Source organism: Mustela erminea, chromosome 14 (genome assembly GCF_009829155.1).
Source record: "Mustela erminea isolate mMusErm1 chromosome 14, mMusErm1.Pri, whole genome shotgun sequence".
Taxonomy (NCBI): Eukaryota; Metazoa; Chordata; class Mammalia; order Carnivora; family Mustelidae; genus Mustela; species Mustela erminea.
Window position 1 is genome coordinate 64,895,508 of NC_045627.1, and position 25,316 is coordinate 64,920,823.

The 25,316-nt window shown below is 50.5% G+C and overlaps 1 long non-coding RNA gene across 1 annotated transcript; it reads left to right on the forward strand.

Moving 5' to 3' along the window:
- Positions 1-1,644: 1,644 nt before the first annotated feature.
- On the forward strand, positions 1,645-22,611 carry LOC116573327. Its single transcript, XR_004278711.1, has 3 exons — positions 1,645-1,842; positions 3,411-3,501; positions 22,460-22,611. It is a non-coding gene; the product is annotated as an uncharacterized LOC116573327 (long non-coding RNA).
- The last annotated feature ends 2,705 nt before the right edge of the window (positions 22,612-25,316 follow it).

Sequence of the window (25,316 nt, forward strand, 5' to 3'; positions counted from 1 at the left end):
TCGCATACCCTGTCCCGAGTGGGGCGAAGGCTGGAGGGGTGGGGGCTGCGAGGGTCTCAGGGCCAACTGCCCGCAGTCGGAAGCTCACAACTCCCGGCCTGCCACCGCGCCTGCCGGAAATGGTCGGTCTCTGTTCAAAAACAGAAAAGGAATTCAGTATCCAAGTAATTGTTTGGAGAGGTGCGGAAAAAGAAGAGGAATTCACGAACCTGTCGGAGCAGAAAGGCCCTCTTCCTTCCTTGGCTTGAGTGAGTCGACAGCACTGACCAAATTCCGCCGTGGCTGAGCCCCGAGCGCCGGCCCAGACCAGGCGCAGCCCCGCGTGGGGGCTGAGTGGGTGGTGGCCTGCGGGGCCCAGAAACCCAGGCCGGGCTGGGGTCCGAGAGGCCCGGGCTGGGGTCCGAGAGGCCCGTGCTGTGCCGCCGGTGGTACACAGAGAATCTGGCTCAACCTGTTAGCTATAATAGCGGCTTTGTGCCGATCTGCGTTCGGGGGGCTGTGTGGGCATGGCCTGAGCCCTGCCTTGTGACGCCCCTACTATGGTCTCAGGTGTTGGGTTTGCCTTGGGCGCAGGACTCAGGAAGGCATCCTGTTTATGGTGGGACTTGCAGGTGGGCAAGATATGTGCCAGGTGTATGAGACTACTAAGAGGGACCTCCCTCCGGCTGTGCAGGACTGGAGATGTTAGTATATGGGGGGGGTGGGCTGGGGCGCTGGGAAAACCCCTCCCTCATGCTGGCTCCCCCTGCTCTCCCCACTCCCACCTTCACCCACTACTCACTCCCACGCAGCCCTGAGAGTCTTGCTCCCTAATCAGCTCAGAGTTTAACAGGCCGCTGCTCAGGCAACTAACAAGGAGTTACTTTCGCTTTTCCCGCGTGGCTCGAATCTGCTGCCCAATGCCAGCCCTGGGAGGCCCCTGGCACTACTCCCCTGCACCCACTCCTGGACTCCTCGTCCTGGGGAGCCACATAGGAACGGATGGAGCAAGAGCTAGAGCCCGTTTGGATTTTCCAAGGAGCTCAGAGCTGCGTGGTAAGATGGTGTGTTCGATGGAGGGGGTGGGGTGGTGAGTGGAAGGGGCAGTGGGGTACCCGTGTTGAGTTGAGGGTACTCACATCTCACAGCCCGCATCTATGTGTACAACCTCACAGAGGGCCTCCCACTGTGCAACCCCTGGGCCGGGAGATGTTGCACAGGGGGAGGGAGCTACAGGTGTTTGGGTGCTAGAAACGCACACACATAGTCTCCACTGCCTGCATTCTCAGTTCCCTCAAACTCACGCCAGTCTGGGCCCCACGAAGCTCCTTGGGACAGTTACCCCGCAGGGCACTGCCCTTCCCCTTCCCCGCCCCTCGTCCCCTGCCGGGAGCGGGGAGGCTTAACTTGCCTGCTGGGGATTTCCTAGCCACTTGCTTCTGTTGCCAGCCCTGCAGCTCCTGTGGGTGAGGACACCCCAAGACGCTGAGGTTAGGCTTGGGGGTAGCGGGCCGACAGGGATTCCAGCCAAGGACCCTAGCCAGGCTCAGAAGGTCCAGCGGTCGTCGCTGCCTCCCTGAAGCCTATGGAAATCCGGCTTCCTTTTGTGTGTGAGAAGGTTGTTAGGGTTCCAGGGAAGCAACAGGGGTGCAAGGTCCCCACTGCTGCGTGTCGCCCTAAGGGGCGCTTTGGTGGGAGCTCCTCCCGCCCCCTCATTTCCGCCCTGTAGTCCCACAGCCTACAGATCTTCCCTTCCTTCGGGAAGAGTCTCAAGACCCAGAAGCTGGAAGAGGCGGCGGCGACTCGGCAGCCACCCAGAAGTGGGAGCCAGCGTTAAGGCACCAACGCAAAAACGCAGGACGAGTGAGTTCCGGGCGCCCTCTAGGGGCCGCATTGGGAGAGGCGCCTTGGAGCTAGGGCCGTGGGAGCCTGGGTCGGGGAGGCCCTTGGGCGCGCTGGGGCGCTGCTATCAGCCGCGGTAGAAAATAATAACGATGATAATATTAAAGATTTTATTATTTACTTATTTATTTGAGAAAGAGAGAGCGGGCGGAGGGTCAGAGGGAGAGGGACAAGCAGACCCCACGCTGAGCGGTGAGCCCCACACGGTCCATCTCAGTACCCCCAGATCATGACCTGAGCCCAAGCTGGACACTTAGCGGACTGAGTCACCCAGGTGCCCCAATAACAATAGTAATATTAATAAAAAACAGTATTGAGTGCTTGCTGTGTTCAAGGCACTACACTAGGTTTTAAAAGTACTAATACATTTCCAACAACCATCCTATGAGGTAAGTGGTATTTTCATCCCACTTCATAGACAAGGAAAATGGAAGACCAGAGAGGCTAAGCAACTGCAAGCCTAAGAGCTTGCAGTTGTTAATAGGGGCAGTATCCCAACTCCGGGTCTAACACTAGAGCCAGGGTCTCTGGGAGGGGGATGGCTGAGCCCAGGGGTGCGGTGGATTTGGGAAGGACTGGAGGTGAAACACACCAACCTCCTCACAGGATTTCTCATAATGTGGAGGCTCTTAGCCTGGAGATCCACTGGGAAATTACCTCCTAAGTCTCTGGAAAAACCACCTCTAACCCACGCCAATCCACTGGGCCTCCTTCCGCTCTGACTGTCTCCTCCACCCCTTAAGGACCCATCCTGGAGCACTGCAGGCCTGTGAGACCTCCTCCTCCTTCTTCCCCATACTTGTCCAGCACCCATCGTCTGGGCCTTCCTAGCCAGGGCTTGTCTCCTTCCAGGAGCCCTCTAGGATTAGAAGGAGGTTCTCTGCACTTCCACTTCCTCATCCTCCCTTTTCTGGGTCAGCAGGGTGGAAGAACTCAAACAAGCAGAAAGTTAAAAATAGAACCAAATGAATCACCCTTTATTAGACAAAGGAGTGGAGAACCAGGAAGGAAAATCCTCCCTCTCCTTTTCCATCAGCTCCGTGCAAAGCCTATAGCTCTGGGCTGGAGAATGGGGGAGCAGCTTGGGGTGGGTGGGAGTGTGCAGCCTGAAGTTCAGAGAGCTGGCATGGGATTTATTTTGACCATTTGGACAGTAAGGCTCAGTCAGAATATGAAAAGAAAAAAGAACATGGCCTTCCCTTCTTCCTTGCCTCCTCCAGAGTTGTGGGGGGTGGGAGTAGGGCAGTGTCCCTGGGGAAGTTCTTTTATATACATTGTAAGGTGTATTCATTTATTCTTTAAAGCAAGCTGTGTGCCCAGCATGGGTTTGAACCCACAACCCTGAGATCAAGAGTTGCATTCCTTACTGACTGAGCCCCCGGGGGCCCTTTTATTTGTGTGCATGTATGCATGTATGTAAGCTCTATGCCAGACATAGGAAGGTGTATTCAGATATATATATGAATAGATTCTGCCAGTCTCTTAAACTTGAACGTGTTGGACTCACTGGGGATCTTGTTAAAATGCAGATTCTCATCGATCACATCTGGCCTGGGCTGGCAGCCTGAATGGAGAACAAGCTTCAGGTGCTGTTGATGCTGCTTTTGGAGGATCAAGGAGGTAAATTATCACCCTTTGTCTGAGATCTAATCCTGGGTTCTCAAATTTGCCTGTCCCATAGGGCCTACAGCCTTATTTTATTGCCTAGGAGTATTTTTCCCATTTTATTTAAAGAAATGAAAAATATAGAGATGATTGATACCCCTTCTGATAGGTTTTTAAATGCACTCTCCCCAGAGTCGTCTGGCGGCTCAGTCAGTTAAGCATCGACTTGATCTCAAGAGTCCTGAGTTCAAGCCCCAGGATGGCCTGGTCGCTGGGTGTGGAGCCTACTTAAAATAAATAGATAGATAAAAATAAATAATCCCTGTCCCCTAGGCCACACTCCTCACCTGCTCCCAGTTAGGGAGCGTCCTGCCCCTTTCCTGTAACCTACAGTGGCTCTCTCTGATCTCCTACTTCCTCTCCTTCTGCACCAGTCCCTCTTTCTAGAATCCTATTTACTCCTAGGCGGGTACTGGGATGGTTTGGGATATCCATCTAGGTTTTGAGCTCAGCTTCTCTGTTTCCTAACCTCGGGCAAATTAATTAAATTTTAGGAGCCTACGGTCTGTTCCCCAAATTACAGAGCCAACCTTTCCCGGATTACTGAAGGGATTAAGGAGATAACTCAGGTAAGAATTCTTGGCTCTTGGTTGGTATTCCAGGAAAGGTGCAGGGAGCCCCAGGATGGCTTGACCTGATTTTTCTCCGCACCAGTCAGGGTGGGGCGGTAGGAGGCAGGTCCTACCAACTGCAGGGGCGCCGCCCTCCCCACCTCATTCCCAGACTCTTGATTTCCCTGGGAAAGTGGGAGTGGAGGCAGCCCTGGCCAGGGGCTTTCCCTCCTCAGCATCTGAAGGAGGCGCTATTGTGTATTAAGTCTTCTTCCCGCCTCTCCTCTTAGCAAGGAGCTGATTATCGAGTCCCCACTTTCGGGTGGGGGTGGGGAAGGAGCTGGTACCGACCCTGCCCGGCTGGATGGAGACCCGAGGGAAGGAACCCTCAGTGGAGACCCACGCAGCCCTAGAGCCCTCCCCTTCCCCCAGGCGCCTGGCAGGGGTGGGGTCGTTGCAGAGCAGGGCTCACCACTTCCCAACCACCCCCCCCCACACACACCCCTCCATGCGTGTGCACAAGCACACAGTGTCACTCTCAGCCTGGGTCTCACGCTGAGACCCCGTGTCCACACAGGTCAACAGTCGTGTTGCGTGTCTAGACATTTACTGCCTCATTCCCCCGAGAGGTCTTGGTTACACACCAGCTGCTGTTCCAGATCTCATTTGCCTCCCGTCCAGGCAAACGCATGATGGCGTGCATTCACCCCTCTGTTCCTAGGTGGCCATGTGGCCACCCCTTCTCCCCAGGGCACACAAACTTCGGGTCGGATGTGGTAGGTTCGCAGGAAAACGCTCAACGGACCCTGCCGCTGTCTAGGGGAAGCCAGCTCCAGCTCTCTTGGCAAGCTTGTTCAGGGGCCTAGGCCTGGGAGCTCACCCTCGGGCAGATCATCTTGGACCTATTTCGTATCCACAGGCTTGAACTTCCTTCCCTTTCATACCTCAGGCCAGAAACTGGGCTCTTTCCGGTCAGCAGAGGACCGAAATGGGGTGGATTCCGCTCTGGGGTGGGCAGGAAAAGAGGGAGAAGACAGTTTATTAAGCCCACAGAAGTCCCAGATCAACTCTGCGTTAACTACTGTCCCAGGGGAGAGTGAAGAGCTGGCCTTCCACGGCGGGCACGCCGGGCACCGGCCCGCGAAGGCTCCTCCGGCCGGTGTGCAGGGCTGGTGGCACGGGCCGCCTAGACCCGGTGGGAGAGCCTTCTAGGGCCTAGGAAATTGGAGCGGCGGCGGTGTGGGAGAGATGGCGACGCGTTCGCATAGGCGATCGGCTGAAGCAGCCGGTCTTCAAAGGCATGGGAGCCTCTGGTTGCACAAACCGAGCAGAACTCCCAATTCAAAGGAGGCCCCCCGCAATCCCTGCGCCTTCTGCCCTGGGGTGGGCTCCACGGCCCCTTCCACGCAGCAGTGTCACTTCCTCGCTTGTCACGAGGCGTCACCCCCAGTTCACGGGAGCCCAGCGAGCGGCCCCCTGCCAGGAGCGGCCCCCGGCGTGGGGAAGCTCTGCTCGCGCCGCCGCCTCCCGCGAGTCCAGGCCCGGAGCTCTGCCGGGAAGCTCAGTGAACGATCCAGACTGTGGGCCCGGACAGCAAAGGACACTCGGGCAGGGGACGCCGAGTTGGGTTGCAAACGAGAAATGCGAAACGGACGAGAGACGGACGCTCATTCTGAAGCCCGGCGGGCGGTCGGGAGGAAGCCGCAGCGTGCGCCCGCCTTCTGCTTCCGACCGGTCCGCAGCCTCGCGCCTCCCGCCGGCTCGGGCCGGGACTCCGCGGGCCGCGGGAGCTGCGGGCCCGACTGCCGGAAGAATTCAGCCAACCCGGCCGTTCTCTCCGCGGCGAGTCCCTGCGCTCCGCCGCGGGAGCCCTGGGAGAGAATCCCGCCGCCCGGCGAGGGCGGTCCTGGGCTGCGGCGGGTGTTCCGGGAGGCGGCGCCCTGGGGCCGCGGCCGAGAAGGGCTCGCGTTCTACTCCTGCGCTCCAGCGACCCAAGTTCCAGGCGGCACGGGCCTCTCGAGACCGAGAGGGCGCGCGCGGCTCCCTCGCTTTTTCTGCTGGCTCTGGACCATCCCCCCGACTGTCCTCCAGTATTGATGGGAAAGGGGCGCCGAGCCGTGCCCGGTCCCGCCCCTCTCAGGGTCCCCGGGCGTAAGATTTCCCTCCTGTGAGTTTGAGGCTGAGACTTCAAATCAGCGCTCCACCGGCCCTGCCCCGGCACCGCGCCTCCGCTCCCGGGAACCGGACCGCCCGGACGCAGAAAGAAAGGTAAGCGCTTGGAAACCCTGGGAAGAGTGCGGTCCCTCGGGTCAGGATTCTTCCAGTGGCCAGTAGGACAAGGGCCAGGGCTCTACGGTCCAACCTGGAAGGAGAAAGGCGCACTCTCCCCGTGGCTCTCGGATGCAAATAAGCGCCACCCAGAGCCTCCTTGTCTCCAGTCCCACGTGTGTCCTGCGCCTCTCAGGGCAAGGTGGGGAGAGAAGGCCAGGTGCTGCTGTTACGTATTAGTTGGGGAGAAAGCACAGCTGCGCGCGTGGGGCTGGGAGGCTGGCCCGCAGCTGTGCTGGGAGGGTCCTCACCGTGAACCGTGAGTGCTGCTGTCACATTCCTGGGAAGGGCAGGAATCCTGGGGGGAAAGGAAGAGCCAACCCCAGTCCCGACTGCTTCTCTCCAGAGAGCTGAACTCTGCCTGCATCTCTGCCTTTATGGCCCTTGGATGTAGGAGTAGCGGGGTAGGAGTGCTCAGTCCCTGGATCTCTGGGCTGCAGGCTTGGCAGCTATCAGTAGCCACACCAGTTGCCCTGATAAATCGGCCTTCTTAGCGACCAGAGTCCACAAAAGAGACCTGTAGGAAACACCATCTCTCCAGCCAGTACAGGACAGAAGCCTGTCTCACCCACATAAGGTTCAGAGACTTGTCAACCCTAGCCTGCAGAGATTACTCCCCTTCCTTGAACCCTTGATTTTCTCCATGCCCATCAGTTGAAGTCTGGGTTCAGCTAACTCAAGAGAAAAATTCCCTTATTGCAGGGATGCTAGGATAGGCAAGAAGCCTGAAGTATTAAGGAAAATCCATTTTAGGAAACACCACAGGGTCAAAGGGCAGGAAACCCTAGTTAGGGCACTGCTGCGGGCACCCGGTCACTAGACTCTCAGCATGGGCACCCCTGTGTGTCATTTCTTGTCTCCTTCCATCATTGCGACCTTTACTCCCTCAAGACTCAAAGCTTTGTGTGGGATCATTTGATTGGCTAAATCTAGGACACATGTCCCCGCACCAGCTGACAGAGATGGGGAGAGAACGTAGTCCCTTAGGTTTCTATATGAAAAGCAAAAAACTGAGGGACGCCTGGGTGGCTCAGTTGGTTAAGCATCTGCCTTCAGCTCAGGTGATGATCCCAGGGTCCTGGGATCGAGTCCCTCATTGAGCTCCTTGCTCAGGGGGGAGTGTCTGCTTCTCCCTCTGCCTGCTGCTCCCCCTGCTTGTGCACATGTTCGTTCTCACTCTCTCTCTCTGTCAAGCAAATAAAGAAAATCTTAAAAAGAAAAGAAAAGAAAATATTTACCTCATTTGGGGACTATCTCCCAAAATCAGGGAAAGTGTTCAGATGCTAGGTTTAAAAAGAAGAAAATTAGGGGCGCCTGGGTGGCTCAGAGGTTAAGCCGCTGCCTTCGGCTCAGGTCATGATCTCGGAGTCCTGGGATCGAGCCCCGCATCGGGCTCTCTGCTCAGCAGGGAGCCTGCTTCCTCCTCTCTCTCTGCCTGCCTCTCTGCCTACTTGTGATCTTTGTCTGTCAAATAAATAAATAAATAAATCTTTAACAAAAAAAAAAATAAAATAAAAAGAAGAAAATTATAATGTCACAGGGCACCTGGGTGGCTCAGTCAGCTAAGCGTCTACCTTCAGCTCAGGTCATGATCTCGGGGTCCTGGGATGGAGTCCAAAGCCGGAGTGGGTCTCCCTGCTCAGTAGAGAATCTTCTTCTCCCTCTGCCCCTCCCTGCACTCATGTTCTCTCCTGCTCACTCTGTGCTCTCTCTCTCAAATAAATAAATAATCTTTAAAAAAAGAAAATGATGTCACTACAGTCCACCCTCTGTGGCTTAACATGCTTTTCTTTCTGAATTTACAGTCCTTCCTCACCCCCCAAAAAATGCTCCCATCCAGCATATGCTGTTATCACTCACACAGACGGTATTCAACTTGAGCCCCAAGGAGAAAATCCAGACCTTATTAGCTCTAGGCTCAGGCCAGGATCTTTGTTTATTTCCTTTCTAGTTTTGTTGGAATCCTGTCTCAGTCTTCTGCAACCTGTGGACCAGACCAAATTATAAGGTTAATCACCACTGTACATAATAATACAACAGCAAGGGAATAAAAACTGGAAAAATTCAAATAAGTGGAAATATACAAGCATCTACCATGATAAAGGTTAGGAGGTGAAAGCCCCTATCTTTCTTTCTGCAATATGAGATTCTGTTCTATATTTATGACATCCCTCCTCCCTTTTCTACACCATGTTTCTTTTGCCTTCAGCTAGCATGTGAGCAGGTTTGTGTTCTCTACTCAGGGAAGAAGCAATCCTTTGTTCCTGAGGATCTGAGTCCTTGATGATTCTACTTATGAAGGCTCTGGTAGCCTTCCATTAACTTTTACCACTGGACATAATAGCACTGGAAGGCACCCCAAGGGAGCCCTCTTGATTCCATCAATGTTTCTTGTTGCCTATTTTGTACAGTAAAAATCCTACTAGATCTTGATATTCAGAATTAGTCACCTTGGCTAATCTCACTATCCCCCTTTAACCCGTCCATCCGTTGACAAGAGCAACCAGAAGTGACCAGGCAGCAATTTCTCCTTAGGCAGTAAAAATGTTGTTTCTCCTGGTGGGAACTTTCTTCCCTCCAGGACTCTCTAACCTTAATCCAGCAGAAACAAGAGTCACAGGAAATGAGAGGGTATTGGATACTTGTAGATAGTGCCACCCCTCTTTCTGGACCCATATGATTGGGCTCTGGGAGAAATAACATCCTGATATCAATCACTAGTTCAAAGCATATATCCCTCCTTGAAGTACTACACCCTCCACCACAAAATTCTAAGTTCTAAAAAGACTCCAAAAACACACTGGCTCAAACAAGATAAAAGTTTATTTTTGTCTTACAACTAGGGAAGAAAGAGAGCTCTGCTCTGTAAGCACATCTAGAGACTCAGGCTAATGAGAAAACTCTGCCAGCCTCAACAGGCGCCTTCCAAAGTTGTCCATCCTGGCCAGCAGGAAGGAAAGGATGCGGCAACTCCAAGACAAGCTCTTTAAGAAGATGACTTGAAAGCTGTACCTCTCAATTCCAACCACATTCCATGGAGGAGAATCAATGATGGGGGAGACTGGGACATGTAGTCCTTAGGTGGACACCCATATGCTCAGGAGAAAGGGAGAAGGTTCGAGGGGACAAGCTGTAGGCTTTACTACACCATTCCATGGATCTACAAAATCAGCTGCTTGTGGCTGATGGGATACAGAAGTAAGGTCAGGGAATCTCACAGACATTAGCTTGTTGTTTTGTTGTTGTTCTTAAGTGCAAAACAAATTCTTGTTAAGAAGCAATGATGTGTGGGAAATCAGATAGTTATAAGGCATAGAGTAAATCCGTGGATGAAAGTATTGGCAGAAGCTTGATGCTCAGTGACTGTATATCGAAACCCTCCACTAGATACACCCTGGTCTCCCTGGGGCTTTAGAACAGTGTAGGGGACTTGGGGTTGATGGCTGCTGCTGGCGAATCGGGCATTTTGCAGTGAGGGTAGCCAGGTTTGCTTTGGTGACATGTTGAGCTCATACAGAGCTTTCATCTCAACCTTGGGGCCATCTGTTCCAAAGCAGGCCCCGGGGTTCCCTGGGAAAGGAGACTGAGATCCAGGGAGGGTGGGGGTTATCTCCACTTGATGATTTTTTTTTTAAAGATTGTATTTATTTATTTGACAGACAGAGATCACAAGTGGGGCTCCATCCCGGGATGCTGGGATCATGCCTGAGCCAAAGGTAGATGCTTAACAACTGAGCCATGCAGGTGTCTTGGTAGCTGTAATTATTAAAGGACATTATTGTGCTGTTATTACAGAATTCCTCATTACAAATGCTTAATTTCCTTTTTACTTAAGGAACTTTGGGTCTGTAAAATGACTCTGGTCTGGGAATTGAAAGAGATGCACACATTCTGTATCACTGGGGGCTTACTCTCTATTGTCATTTCTTACTCACTTACTCTTTAAGTAACAGAGACTTAAACAAGATAGGAGTTTATTTCTCCCTTATGTGACAACCCAAATGTAGGCTGTCCAGGGGCTGGTAGGATGTCTCTATTTCACAAGGTCATCCAGGGATCTAGGCTCCTTTTTAGCTTGTTTTTTCACCATCACTAAAATATTGCCCTGGCCCACATTCCAAAATGTCTCATAACCCCGTCTGTATTCTGAGCAGCAAGCTGGAGAAAGAGGAGAAAGAAGGATACAACCCCTACCTTTGAAGATACAACCTGGAAATTATACTTGTTGCAGTCACTCACATCCTATTGGTTGGAGCTTAGTCACATGGCCATACCTAGCTGCAAGGGATGCTGGGAAATGTAGTCTTTATTCTTGGTAGTCCTTCCTTCCGCTGAAAATCAGAGGTCCTCTTTCTTTCTTTCTTTCTTTCTTTCTTTCTTTCTGTCAGAGAGAGTGAGCACAGGCAGACGGAGTGGCAGGCAGAGGCAGAGGGAGAAGCAGGCTCCCTGCTGAGCAAGGAGCCAGATATGGGACTCCATTCCAGGATGCTGGGATCATGACCTGAGCTGAAGGTAGCCGCTTAACCAACTGAGTCACCCAGGCGTCCCAGAGGTCCTATTTCTTTTAAAGACTTTTATTTATTTATTTGACAGACAGAGATTACAAGCAGGCAGAGAGGGGTGGGGGGAGGAGCAGGCTCCCTGTTGAGCAGAGAGCCCAAGTTGAGGCTCGGTCCCAGGACCCTGAGCCAAAGGCAGAGGCTTTAACCCACTGAGCCACCCAGGTGCCCCCCAGAGGTCCTATTTCTAAAAGAGAGAAGGGGGAAATAGATTTTGGGAAACAATTTGTAGTTTTGACATAGTTACTCAATTCAAACTTCTACTCACCATTTTTTACCATTGAAAAAATCCTGATCAAGTGGCACCTTAATGGGCTATTTTAGTTTCAGGAACTTAATTAGAAGAAACAAAAATAATTACAATGCTCAAGGACCTCTGTTGCCTAATGTGCTCTTTACATTTGTCTCTGCTACTTAAGTGCTGCTACTTGCTATAAAGCATATAGAGTTTTGGTTGCCTGGGTGACTCCGCTGGTTAAGACTCTGACACTTGATTTTGGCTCAGGTCAAAATCTCAGGGTCATGAGATCGAGCCCCATGTTGAGCTCTGTGCTGGGCATGGAGCCTGCTTGAGATCCTCTCTTTCCCTCTCCCCTTCTCCCCCTCTGAAAAGTAAAAATAAATAAAGCACACAATTTATTTTCTTTGAAACAGAGAGCCACTCACCATCTCTCAGTAGCATCTCTAACCTACAGAGAACGGCTTACTAAAGTGTTTCTGTTATTTCCTTCACCAAAGCATTTTCCAAGTTTTCTGAGAATGAAACATCAGGGACCCTTTCCAAGGACATAATGTTTGGGTGGTCAAGTTGCACAGGATTAATCTTCTCCAATGTGCCTATCTTTATATATCTTCAGATTCCTATGAGGCTCCACTGCTTGTGACATTGTAATGTAAATTCAATAAGAATTTGTTGATGTATGCATACTTATCCAAGATCCTGAATTTGGTGTTCTAGTTTGGGCAGCTGGGAGTCCAGGTTTGTCAGTGATATGCTCCTTCAAACAGAACCATCCCCCAAAATTGGCAAGCTGACATATCTAAAGAAAATGATGGGGGTGTCTGGATGGCTCAGTGGGTTAAAGCCTCTGCCTTTGGCTCAGGTCGTGATCTCGGGGTCCTGGGATCGAGCCCCACATGGGGCTCTCTGCTCAGCAGGGAGCCTGCTTCCTTTCCTCTCTCTCTGCCTGCCTCTCTGCCTACTTGTGATCTCTGTCTGTCACATAAATAAATAAAATCTTAAAAAAAAAAGAAAGAAAATGTTGGGTAGGACTAGTAGAGCTTGAGAATAAATGATGTCCTCTTGCAAGGTTAACTCCAGAAGAGGTCACATCATCAGCCAAGGGAAAGGCATTGCCGGACAGTGGGGAGGAGCTGCTTCAGCTGGTGAGGGACGCTCAGTGATTGTTGAGGATTTCCTCCAAATGTCCCTTACATAGCCCTATTCTGATTCTTAGGGCTCCTGTTTTTTCTTAATCAAATGTCCTAATTTTATAAGACTATGATTTGTCTAACATTATAGTTCAAGAATCAATAGGATCAAATTCTCAGATTGGTTTTCATTTATGTCAATCCTGTTGATAAAAAAAATAAGGTATATTTTCCAGGAATGATAGAAAGTCCGTGGGTTTAAGTTAATATTTTGAGCTGTTATCCAACTTCTAGAAGCTGTTCTGAGGTTTTAGAAGCAGGTACTCCTTTCCCTATGGTCTCCTAAAGCCTGTTCTCTGTGGATACTTCATTCTAGGTGATCACAGCAGTAATTTAATTAGATGCTGTATACTGTATGGCATAGGCCACCAAATTCCCATTCCTGAATTCCAGTAGACCTATAGCGCTTACTAAGCCAAATAACTGATCCCCATTTCTCCCATTCTCCTTATAATCTTTCACCTGCCATCATTTGTCTGGTACCAGTTTATATACTATTTACGGTTCTTGGCAGCAAGCACAAAAATTAACTTTGGCTACCTTAAATATGAAAGAGTAAAGAGAGTTTTTTGGAAAGAATTGGGTTGCTCAGGGCACCTGGGTGGCTCAGTGGGTTAAGCCTCTGCCTTCAGCTCAGGTTGTAGTCTTGGGGCCCTGGGATCAAGCCCCAAGACGGACTCTCTGCTCAACAGAGAGCCTGCTTCCCCCCTCTCTCTCTGCCTGCCTCTTTGCTTACTTGTGATCTCTCTGTCAAATAAATAAATAAATAAAATCTTAAAAAATAAAAAAAGAATTGGGTAGTTCAGGGATGCCTGGGGGGCCCAATCCATTGAGCGGTTACCTTTGGCTCAGGTCATGATCCCAGGGTCTGGGATCAAGTCCTGGGTAGGGCTTCTGGCTCAGCAGGGAGCCTGCTTCTCCCTTTGCCTGCTCTGCCTGCCACTCTCCCCAGCCTGTGTGTGTCTCTCAATGTCTCTCTCTCTGACAAATAAATCAATTAAATCTTGAAAAAAAAAAAAAGAGTTGGCTAACTCAAAGAATCCATATAAATGCCGAGCAACCAGTGTTCAAGAACTAGGAAGGCAAGAAATACAGCCAAGGTCAAACCACCAGAATATTCTGGCTGGAGTCCTCCCTGAACACTGATGTCTCCAATGCGGCTGGCGTTGTGTTCCCAGCCCCATGCTCGTACTTTGAATAACTTTTCACCTGTCCCTATATCTTTGAGTCATCCCAGGGAGGAGCATTAATCAGCTTGACTCAGGTCGTGTGCCCAAAGGCAGCAGATAGTGGGATGGAGAGAGAAATCTCTGGTCCCTTGCTTCTCTAGTGGCAGAAGAGCTTCTGCCTTCTTCCAAGTCACACACAAAGGGGGATTCCTCCCGAATTGGAATGTGTCCAGATGTGGACTAGCCAAGCACACATATACGCACAGCTGTTCACTGTAGCTGCAGACTTCCTGGCTCTCCTTCTCCTCCATATGGCCAAGAACCACCCCCTCCCCCAAATGTAGCCTGTCCTTGCATTTAACCCGTGTCACTGACAAACCCCAGGCCCAGAGCCACATCCCGACCACATGTTTTCTCTTTCACCAGGCCACAGAGCCCTGCTGCAGAAACTCACACAGGTAAATTCATGGGGTCCAGCTTTTGCTGAATCTCCCCAGGGCTTAGAAATCCTCTCATGTTAGATATCATACTGTTTACCTCTGAAAAATAAGATTCTTTTCATATGTGGCTCAGATTAACAATAATTCTTTAATAGCATCTAATATCCATCCCACATTCAAACTGTTCCCCAAATCTTGGGAAGGTGATCTTTCTGTAAGGAAAATATGGTTACATCACTTCCTCCATTAAATCCTTTGAACACACCAGTATTGTAAAATAATGCAAATGCGAACAGTACAGAGTGGATGGGGTAAAAAGGAAGAGTGCCCCTCCTCCTCCTCTCCTTTCTCCTCTCTTCTCTCCTTTCCAGTCCAATCCAGCTCCTCAAGGGTTGATTTCTTGTGTGTCCTGTCAGTAAGTTTCCAGACGTTCACAAGGAAGCAGGTGCATATACACATATATCCTTAACACAGAATGCAAAGGGATCACACCACACACACTCTCATGTGACTTGCTTTATTTATTTGATAACCTATCTTGGACATCTTTCCACGTCAGCAAAAATTTTTTAAAAAGGTGTTTCAGTGGCTTCTGTCTCCCTGTCTCACTGGAGTGCCAGCTTTTCAAATAGAGTGCAGTTCGCTCAGTGCCCCACACCCTCTCCTAACCGCTGTGGCCATGTACATGCCATTTCCTCTTCTGGAATGTCTTCTCTTTCTTGGGGCCCAGTAAACTCTTACCCTCTGCAAAGCCTCCCCTGCCCCTGGGAAAGAAATAGGCTTTCTTCCCAGTTCCCAAGATGCCCTTGGGGTTCTTCACTCATCACACTCATCATGAGGTTTTGTGAGTGCTTATTTACTTGTCTTTTGCTTCCAGGAGACCATAAGCTCCAGAGGCCATCCTCTGAGTTATAACTGACTCTGTCCCGGTGCCAGTCTCAGGGCTGAGTCAGAAATGGTGCTTAATAATAGTTGTTCCCAGGCTGCTTCTCCCATCCATGGAGATCAAGAACATCTTAGGGGAAATGCAGGGCCACTACCCCTCCCCCATCGTTCCATCAGCCTGATACTAGGAGACAGGACCTGGTGAGGACCGAGGATTGAGATTCTCCAAAGCTGGCTGACATCGAGGGGAATCCTTTGAGTGATAATAAGCCAAGATTCCTCTTTTGGGGGGCTCTCCTAATTAGGGCCTCCTGTGTGAAGGCAGAAATTTTGGTAAGAATAGTTGGGGACAGGTGCCTGGGTGGCTCAGTGGGTTAAGCCTCTGCCTTCGGCTCAGGTCATGCTCTCAGGGTCCTGGGATCAAGCCCACATTGGGCTCTCTGCTCAGCAGGGAGCCTGCTTCCTCTTCCCTCTCTGTCTGCCTGCCTCTCTGCCTACTTGTGATCTCTCTCTCTGTGTCAAATAAATAAATAAAATCTTTAAAAAAAAAAAAAAAGAATAGTTGGGGACTTGGGTAACAATGACCCCAAGCCCACCAGGCTGACCTTGGCATTTCAAGGACAGGCAGAGTGAGAATTACTGAACATTGGTTGTACCCAGAGAATAAGGCCACGTATCACTAAAACAAACAAGACATCCTTACAGTTGGTGGGATAGGGAGGGTCCTTCTTCCCTGAGCTAATTAGGCTGGAACAAAGGTGGAAGGGGATTATGGGTATGGGCTAGCTGGATTCAGTCCATGAATTTCTGGGGGGGGGGGTGGAGTTCCACTTTCAGTGGAAGGTGTGGTAGATACTACGAATTCGACCACTATACATTCATCCAACCTTCTAGTGTGCATTCCTTTCACAAGGTTGCAATCAAGGTATCATCTGGCTCTGCAATCTCATTTGAAGGCTTGACTGGGGAAGGATCTACTTCCAAGTTTATTTGCAAGGTTGTTGGCAGAATTCAGTTCCTTAAGGGTTATTGGACTGAGGACAGAAGACCTCAGTTTCTCACTGGCTGTTTGCTAGTAGCCTCCCTCAGTTCCTTGCCACGTGAGTTTCTCCATAGGGTGGCTCACAAGATGGCAGCTGGCTTCATCAGAGCAAGTGAGCAAGAGAGCCTGAGAAAGCAAGCAAGATGGAATACACAGTCTTTTCATAACCTAATCTCAGCAGTGATATTCCCTCACTTTTTGCCGTATTCTTTTCATGAGAAGTCAGTCTCAAGGTACAGCCCACACTCAAGAGAAGGTGATTCTACAAGGGGAGAGAGATTACAAAGGAAGCAGGGTCACTGAGGACAATCACAGAGACTACCACACTTGTAAAATCTTCCAGTACCAGGACTCTCTCCTTTCTCCTCCCATCTGTATCCAAGGCAAGCATCCCCACAGCCCTGGCTGCCTGTCCCAAGTGAGGATCCAGGCCAGCCTCAGAGGGATTTTGGTCTCAGAAAACGGGGACTCAGAACTCAGCTGCCCCATCGCCAGTGGTTAGCAGACAGGCTGGGTGTGGAGTAGAACCAGGGGCCGGTCTGGGGCCTGGAGGCACTGTCTTTCCTGGGGCTGGTCAAATGCATAAGGCTACACCAGGCCAGGACGCCTGGGTGGTTCAGTTGGTTAAGCGTTCGGCTCAGGTCATGGTCCCAGGGTCCCGGGATGGAGTCTCATGTCGGGCTCCCTGCTCAGTGGGGACCCTGCTTATCCCTCTACTGCTCCCCCCTGCTTGTGTGCTCTTTCCTTCTTTCTCTGATAGATAAATAAATAAAATCTTGAAAAAAAAAAAAAGCTACATCAGGCCATAAATCCAACTCAGAGTCTTTCCCAAATGGGGAGGGCTGCAGGGATAGCTCTTCTTAAGGGCCAGCCCTGCTCAAGTTGGCTAGATTTGGGCCCCACTTATTAGGTGCTGGTTTGAGCAATGAGAGGGGTGTCTAGGGACTAACAGAGGTCTATGAACCTGGAGACTGAAGGAACTACGTCTTTGTAATTTCCCCTTGGTGTGATCCCCTTTTTGGTGCACCTATGTTTTCCATCTCTGATCCTTCCTTCATTTTTGTTTTTGTTTTCCCAGTTTCCTTTTCTCTGACTCCTTTTCTTCTCTCGATTTCATATCCTAAAGCTCAGGGCACAGGATACCCCTAAAATTGAGCCTCTACTCTCTAGTAGGAGGTACCAGGATTTGGGGGGACTTTCCCCCTATGCCCTTACCACCTGAGGCAAAGGAGGGGCAACTGAGCATCAGAAGACCAGGAGAGGCAGGCTATCTGGGGTCTTTCCACACTGCCTCCACAGAGATCCACAAGAGGGCGCTCTCCATTCTCCACCTGTTGCTTACCGTCTCCAACCAGCCTCCCAGAACTACTCAAATGAAGACTGACAAATGGGGCAGAAAACTGCCATACATAGGAAAGCCTGGGAAGGGCACAGGGCAGCATGAAGAAGAGTGTGGTCTACAGTTTAGTCCCAGCATCCTTGGAGGAGCTTGGAGAAGGTCAGTCCTCAGACCAGTTGTCAGCCTCAGGTTTCCAGAAGCAAAATGGCCAGTACTTACTTCTTCCATGCCCTGCTCACCATCTCTGCCAAGGTGCACACTCCTCCGGGAGGGAACCCAGGTACTACTCATCTCGGTGTCCTCAGGGCCTAGATGAATGAATGGCCAAACGAACAAATGAGCAAACAGTCAAAGCCTTAAGAGGCTTTGATTCCATCATATGCGCACACGTATCAAATGGCATGTGTACAAACATAGTCCCTGGAGCATTATTTGCAATCTCAAAGACTGGAAATTTCAGTGTCCATCGGTAGAGGACCAGGACAATAAATTTTCTATCAGTGTAATAGTATACGGCCATGAGAGGAGTAAGACAGCTCTAAATCCAAGGTTATAGAGCAAATTCTAGGTCTAGGGTGGGGTGTGAAGAACAGGAAGCGGAATAGGGCATGTGCTAGGCTGCCCCCCACGTGTGGGGAGAGAACATACATGTCTGAATAGGCATAGAAAAGCTCGGGAAAGATACCCAAGAAAATTCCAGTTCTGGCCCTCTGGGGAGGGGAACAGAACACCTAAGCTAGTGGGTGGATGGAAGGCTGACTCGTCCCTGTCGGGAACTGTTTGGATTTTGTGTTGTGTGAGTGTACTGTTGATTCAAAACAAATTTCAAGAGCACACATTTGGAGCCACGGACTTGGATCGCCATCCTAGTTCTGCCAATTATCAGCTGTGTGATTGTGAGCAAGTTATATTAGTCTTTCAGTATCAGTTTCTTCGTCTGTAAAAATAGACTGTTAGACGTCTGCCCAATGCTCTGAGAATTGCTAAAGGTGTTTCTGTAGCACACTTGGGGAGCCCAAGATTATGCTGATGCTGCTACCATTTCTACTGCTACACACTGATGATGAATGAGGACAAACCTCTAACCAGAAGAGGCCACAGTCATGTATGAAAAGCTCACAAAAAGCAATACAGTGAGAGATCGGTGGTGTGATCTATGACCCCACTGATCTGAGCCCTGGGATCAGAGACCAATTTAAGTGTCCTCTTTAGGGGGTGCATGCATGGTGCAGTCCATTAGGCATCCAACTCTTTGTTTCCACTCAGGTCATGATGTCAGGATCATGAGATCGAGCCCCGCATTGGGCTTCATGCTCAGTGTGGAGTCTGCTTGGAATTTTCTCTCCCTCTGCCCCTCCCTCCCCCTAAAATAAATCAACAAATCTTTAAAATAAAAAAGTAAATGTCCTCTTAGGGCTCACCCGCCAGGGGTCATTACCTAATGGATTCTCTACACCCATTTCAGCAACCATGGCCAGGACCAACCTCCTCTAGGACCCTGTTTCAACACCAGACAATTATGTCATAAAATCCCTCCCTTGCTTCCTCTCTCCCTGGATCTCATCAGTGAAAGAATGGAGCAAATACAAAGGAATATAACATGTAGTCATCTGGGGTTGCGCAAGGGGACGTGCTTGAATTTCAAGATTAATGGTCTTTTTTAAAAAATTTCATTTGTCAGGGAAAGAGAGCACGCACAATCAGGGAGAGCAGAAGGCAGAGGGAGAAGCAGGTTCCCCACTGAGCGAAGAGCCTGATGTGGGAATTGATCCCAGGACTCTGGGATCATGACCAGAGCTGAAGGCAGATGCTTAACCGACTGAGCCACCCAGGTGTCCCAAGATCAATGCCCTTTAGAGACACTCTCCCTAAAGTGAGTGCCAACTTGGGGCACTGCATCACTGCAGGCTGCAGTGTCATGCTGGCGTCCACCCTATACATGCCAGGCATACTCTCTCATTCATCATTTATTCATCTGAAAAAAATTAATTCAGTTCTCCACCACGATTGGTAAAGGAGAGTAAGCTGCCTGAGGAAGTTATGGCCCATTGGTGAAGGTACACCGTTAGGGAAACTATTAGTAGTAAAGTGCACCAAGCATCAGAGAACCAGCCAGGCAGACCTTCCAGAAGTAGCAAGCAGAGGTACAGGAGCCGGGGTGGGGGACAGAAGACCCCTCTGGGAGGAAGCAAGGCTTCAGCTCCCGCCTGAGGATGGAGGGAAGGACAGGTGGTAATGAAGAGAAGAGGTCTGGGGTCCGCTGTTGTGAAGGTGAGCCGGTGGATGTAAATGGCTCGTGCAAGACCCAACACAACGTGGGCGCTCCAGCTTTTCCAGAAAGGGGCGGGGGTGGGGGTGGGAGTGGGGGGGTGTGGACAGGAAGGAATTTCCCCAGACGCCCCTGCCTTGAGCTCGGGGCTGCCATCCCCCTACATGCCACAAGGTGGAGCTCATCAGCTGTTCTGGTGGGTTCCCGCTCCTGTCCCTCCGCCGGCAGTGTGGCCCGTCTGCCCTCCACCCCCGGGGGCTGGTTTTTTCCTACCTTACAAAGCTGTTACAAGGCGCCCCCTCCCCGGACACTGGCAGCCCCTGCGAAGTGTGTGCCAGAACTCAAGTAGCTCGTGAGGGCCCTGTCCTTGTGTTTCCCTTTAAAGCCCAGGTTTGGTTGCTTCGGATTCTGTCACTTCACAGTAGCTCTGATTCCTCCCAAATAGCCACCAGTTTATGTCCTTTTCACCCTCCCCGGGTTTTTTTGTTTTGTTTTGTTTTTGTTTTTGTTTTTTAATATTTTATTTATTTGTTAGAGCATGAGCAGGGGGAATGTCAGGCAGAGGGAGAAGCAGGCACCTGCTGCGCAAGGAGCCCCTTGTGGGGCTGAATGCCAGGCCCCCCAGAACCATGACTTGAGGGGAAGGCAGATGCTTTACCAACTGAGCCACCCAGGCAGCTCTCCCTTTCTGGTCCTTCCCACCCACGCGAAGAATCCACAGGGCCCACCCCTAGAGCAGCCGGGATGAGACGAGGCACTGAGCCCCGGCACCCCTGGACCATCTAAGCAGCAGAGCTTCATTTCTCTGCACAGACCCCAGTCTCGCTCCAGAGGGGATGAGAAGGTATTTTCCCACAAGTCCCCCTCCAGAGTTAGAAATGTACTTGGTTTTGAACCCTCTCCTCCCACCCACACGCCCACCCAGATGGCTTCTGGAGAGGGTTAAGGGGCTAGGTGCTCTGGAGTGAGACAGATCTGTTGTCCAGTCTTGACTCGGCTGGTGACCTTGGGCAAGCTCCATCACCTCCACAGTCATCTTCTGTGAAATAGAGATGAAAAGAAGAGATCTAACACTTCACTTCACTTCACTTTACTTTATGGGATGTTAAGTTGTCCCAGGAAAAGGAAATATTCACAAGCCACTTTAATCCTCTTTTCCCTCACCCATGGAACATCTTTAAACACACACTGAAACTGACACGCAGGTAACTTCTAAAAAGGAGAAAAAGGCTGCATCTTGACAGACGGCTTCAAGCCAAAGAGGTGAACCTGGGTTCGGGTGGGGGCTGGCAGGAAATCAGTACGCTCCCTTTTTAACTCTCTCCCAAGAGGACTCTGGCTGGGGTTGAGGACTGACAAGCACAGGACCTGACAAGGTCAGAAAAAGGACAGCAGAAGGATTTCCAGGCAGAGGAAGCTCATGGACGAACTTCATGGGTCAGTTACAGGGCTACGGTCTGGCTTGTCCAGCAGGCAGGACTAAGACCTCCACCATCTGTGCCCAGCTCAGTGCCTGGCACTTAGAGGGCAGCCTGACTCTGGGGTCAAGAGGGAGCAGAGCCTCCATCCCTCGGCCTTAGTTTTATCACGACTCGTTACAACCACTGATGATTAAGCCCCCTTTGAAAGCCGACAAGAGGCCATCCAAGAGGCGCCCCACACAAACTGCAGTTTGCTTCTCAGTGAAACAAGGGTTGGACTACACTGAAGCTTTTGAAACTGTAGTTTTCAGTAGCCCTCAGAGTCAAGGAGGCAGGGAGAGGTATGTGGCAAGGTGAGCAAGGAAGGTTCAAAGCCCCCATCCCCATTTCACTAGAGAAGCTCCAAAAAAGGTCATGTTGTGTGTGTGTGTGTGTGTGTGTGTGTGTGTGTGTGTGTGTTTGCTTTTTTGAGAGGGAGAAAGAGAGAGAGAGAGCGCAAGCGCATGTGCAGGGGCAGGAAGGGGAGGGGCAGAAGGAGAGGAAGAGAGACTACCAAGTAGGCTCCAAGCTCAGCTCAGAGTCTGACACAGGACTAGATCTCACGACCCTGAGATCATAACCTGAGCTGAAATCAAGAGTCAGACACTTGATGGACGGACTGAGCCACCCAGGTACCCCAAGAGATCATATTTTTATTTATTTGTTTATTTATGAAAATTTTTATTTATTTATTTTTGTGAGATTGAGAGAGAGGGAGAACACAAGCCAGGCGGACAGTGGTAGAGAGAGAAGCACACTCCTGGCCGAGCAGGGAGCCGGATGCAAGGCTCGATCCCCAGGCCCTGGGGTCATGACCTGAGCAGAAGGCAGATGCCTAACTGACCGAGCCACTCAGGCTCCCGAGGTCACGTTTTTTTAAATGAGATGTAAAGAACAATAAAGAAAAATCCACATACCTTATTTGTGAGTTTAACAAATACCCCATCATGCAGGTTAACAAATAGAACGTTGCCAGTAGCCCAGGAGCCACCCGAATGTCCTTCTGCTCCCCACCTTAGAGGCCCCAGACTTGACTTAAGGGAGCCAACAATCTGGCCCAGGATGTAGCTTTTACGCAGGTGTGTGTGGCAGGGCGAGGGGAGCGTTTGGCTGGGGTGGGCCTCTGATGCAGAGATCAAGTCACCACACGCCCCAGACCATGCATCAGGGTCATGGGCTCAGAGAGGGCCGTCTCTCAGCTCTCTCTGATGTGCTTGTTTTTCTTCCCTTCATCTCTAGTGTTGCTCCGATTTCCTCTTTCCCTCAAAGATACTTAATATATTGTATTTGGCTTCTGTCTTTGGGTATATACATGTCTTTAGAAAATATATTGTGTTTTGTATACGTATGCATTTTAGATCTCTTTCTGGTCCTTTTGTCGCGTGTTCCTCTGTATTTCTCAAACCCTCTGCTTCTAACTGCTGCCTCTTCTCTCCACAGAATGCATCCGTCTGCCCCCTTTACTTGTCCTAATGATTGGATACTTAGGATGCTGCGGATTCCTGTCTCGCAGCCAACAACACTCATCTGTCCCCTCGTGGAGTCCAGACTGAATTGCTCAGAGGCACGTGGCCAGGCGGCAATGATATAAGGCAAGGTAAGCAAGCTTAGGCTTGGCTGTTGTTTTTTTTTTTTAAGATTTTATTTATTTATTTGACAGACAGAGATCACAAGTAGGCAGAGAGAGAGGAGGAAGCAGGCTCCCCGATGAGCAGAGAGCCCGATGTGGGGCTCAATCCCAGGACACTGGGATCATGACCTGAGCTGAAGGCAGAGGCTTTAACCCACTGAGCCACCCAGGTGCCCCAGCTTGGCTGGTTTAAATAATTTCAACGGACTCTTGGGTGTAGGGGCTGTGCCTAGTAGCCCGGTCCCTGGCCCCAGGGGTGATGGGGGCAAAGAAATGCTGGCGGCCTGGGGCGGGAAGGACTGGCTAGAAGAGGTAGAGAGGTGTGGGCGCTGGCCCCATTAGCTTATATGTGAAAGTCGCGCTCGCAGGTGAATCCTTTGCTGTCTCTAGGAATCGGCTGGGCCTTAGAGGTCTGTCTCCCCAGGATTAGCAGGGCCCCAGATATAAAGAATCAGAATAAAAAGACACGTGTTACATAGTGGGCTTGGTAGAACTTTGCTCTAAAGCCAACAGAGCTGAGAAAAAATTTTTAAAGGAGATGACTTCAATTACCATTTCAATTATTTTCCTGGTTGTTGGCTTATTTTGTTTCTTCTTGTTCAAAGTTTCGCATTTTGCACATTTCAAGAACATTCATTTCTTATGGGTGCAGAGCTTCTGGAAAGCTAAGTTGTGGCTTTCTGGGACCCTCCAACTCCTCTTCATGACCTTTAGTTCTCTAGCTCCCTTGACAACTGTGCAAAGTCTGGTTCCTCTGATAAGTCACTGCTTCTGTGATACAGTGTTTCTGCTTCCCCAGCTGACCTAGAAAATAACTTCCCTGCAGACTTAACGGAGCAGAATTTTCCCACCAATCCTGGTCTCTCTAGCTCTGGACCTTGCCCTGAGAGGGAGAAGTACATTTCTCTCGTGTTTAAACCACAGTTATTTTGTCATTGCTGTTGCTATTTATTTATTTATTTATTTATAAAAAGATTTTATTTATTTATTTATTTGACAGAGATCACAAGTAGGCAGAGAGGCAGGCAGAGAGAGAGAGAGGAAGGGAAGCAGGCTCCCTGCTGAGCAGAGAGCCCCATGCGGGGCTCAATCCCAGGGCCCTGAGATCATGACCGGAACCAAAGGCAGAGGCTTAACCCACTGAGACTGACCGGTGCCCCTGTTGTTGCTTTTTAAAGATTTTAAGTAATCTCTACCCCCATTATGGGACTTGGGGCTAGAAATCACAACCCTGGCATCACCAGGCACACGCTCTACCCACTGAGCCTGCCAGGTGCCCCTAAACCATTGTCACTTTGGTCTGACTTCATGGAACTGAGACACCCACTCATTTTGGACCCTGCCTGCTCCTAGAACTCTATAAGAGAGAAAGCGCTTGTATCTTATTTGACCCACTGCATGTTTTCAGCTTGTTTCTAACAGGAGCTTAGCCTGTAGCTTAAATAAACCCGCCCTCTCTGTGCTACCCCACTTTTCACCTGGTTGAATCCTACTCATCCTACATTTTCCTGACCCCTAAGTTGGATCCCCTCATTGTAAGGGTACTGTCTTCATACCCCTTTCCTAGCACATGCATAACCTAGGAAATATTCGTGGCCTGTCTGTCTCCCACATTAGACTGGACTTCATCTCTCTTGTTCCTGCTGTGTCCCCCACCCAGCCCATAATGCAGAGCTGACACACAGCCAGTGACCAAATGAATGAAGGCTCTCCAGGGGAGCTGCAGAGAGGAGAAATCTCTTGGTGCCTTTTTTCTTTTTTTAAAGATTTTATTTATTTATTTGACAGACAGAGATCACAAGTAGGCAGAGTGGCAGGGGCGCAGGGAGCAGCCCCCTGCTCAGCTTGGAGCTTGATCCCAGGACCCTGGGATCATGACCTGAATTGAAGGCAGAGGCTTTAAACCACTGAACCACCCAGGCACCCCTCTTGGTGTCTTTTGCTAGGTGTGGGCGGCAGCTCTGAACCCTGTGGGTGGAACCTGGCTCGTCAGACTTTGCTGCCCAGACCTTCTCACCATCGTCCTCTCCAAAGCCATCCATTCCAAAGCCTTGAGCTAGTCTCTAAATATGAGGGGCTTCACAACCAGTTTTTGCCCATGAAGAGGGAATGGTATGTGTATGTCAGACATCAAGGCCACTGGATTTTCCCCGCTCCCAGCTATGTGTGATATGTGGAACCGCTGATGGGGTGGACCTGGCCCTTGTTATCTTCTCTAAGAGCTGCCTACCAAGCCCCTTTGTGCTGCGGAGTGGGCCGCACTGGGTGGCCAGAAGCCCATGGCACTTTACTAAGAACTGGGAAAAAAGTGCCCCTTTCTCAATATGCTTTATTGCCAGCTGCCAAAGTAGTTTCCTGATGAGTATGCATATTTACAATGTCTGTAGTGATGGGGACCCCTGGCACCCTGGGACCCTAGGAATTAGGCTTTGCACTGTCAGCCTAATCATGTGTGGGTCTGTGTCCTGTCCGCCTCTCTGTTCGCCTTGCCAGTGTCATGTTGCTCTCTCCTCTTCTGGAGCCAGGCTGATTGGGCCAACCTAACTTCAGGTAGCCAATCAGATTGGCCACTTAAAGCTGGGGTCCAGAGCTCTAGTTTGCCAGTATGGGACTAGGAGGAAATGCAGAGCCATGGCTGGGAAAGCCATCCCCTGACACGTGTCAGTT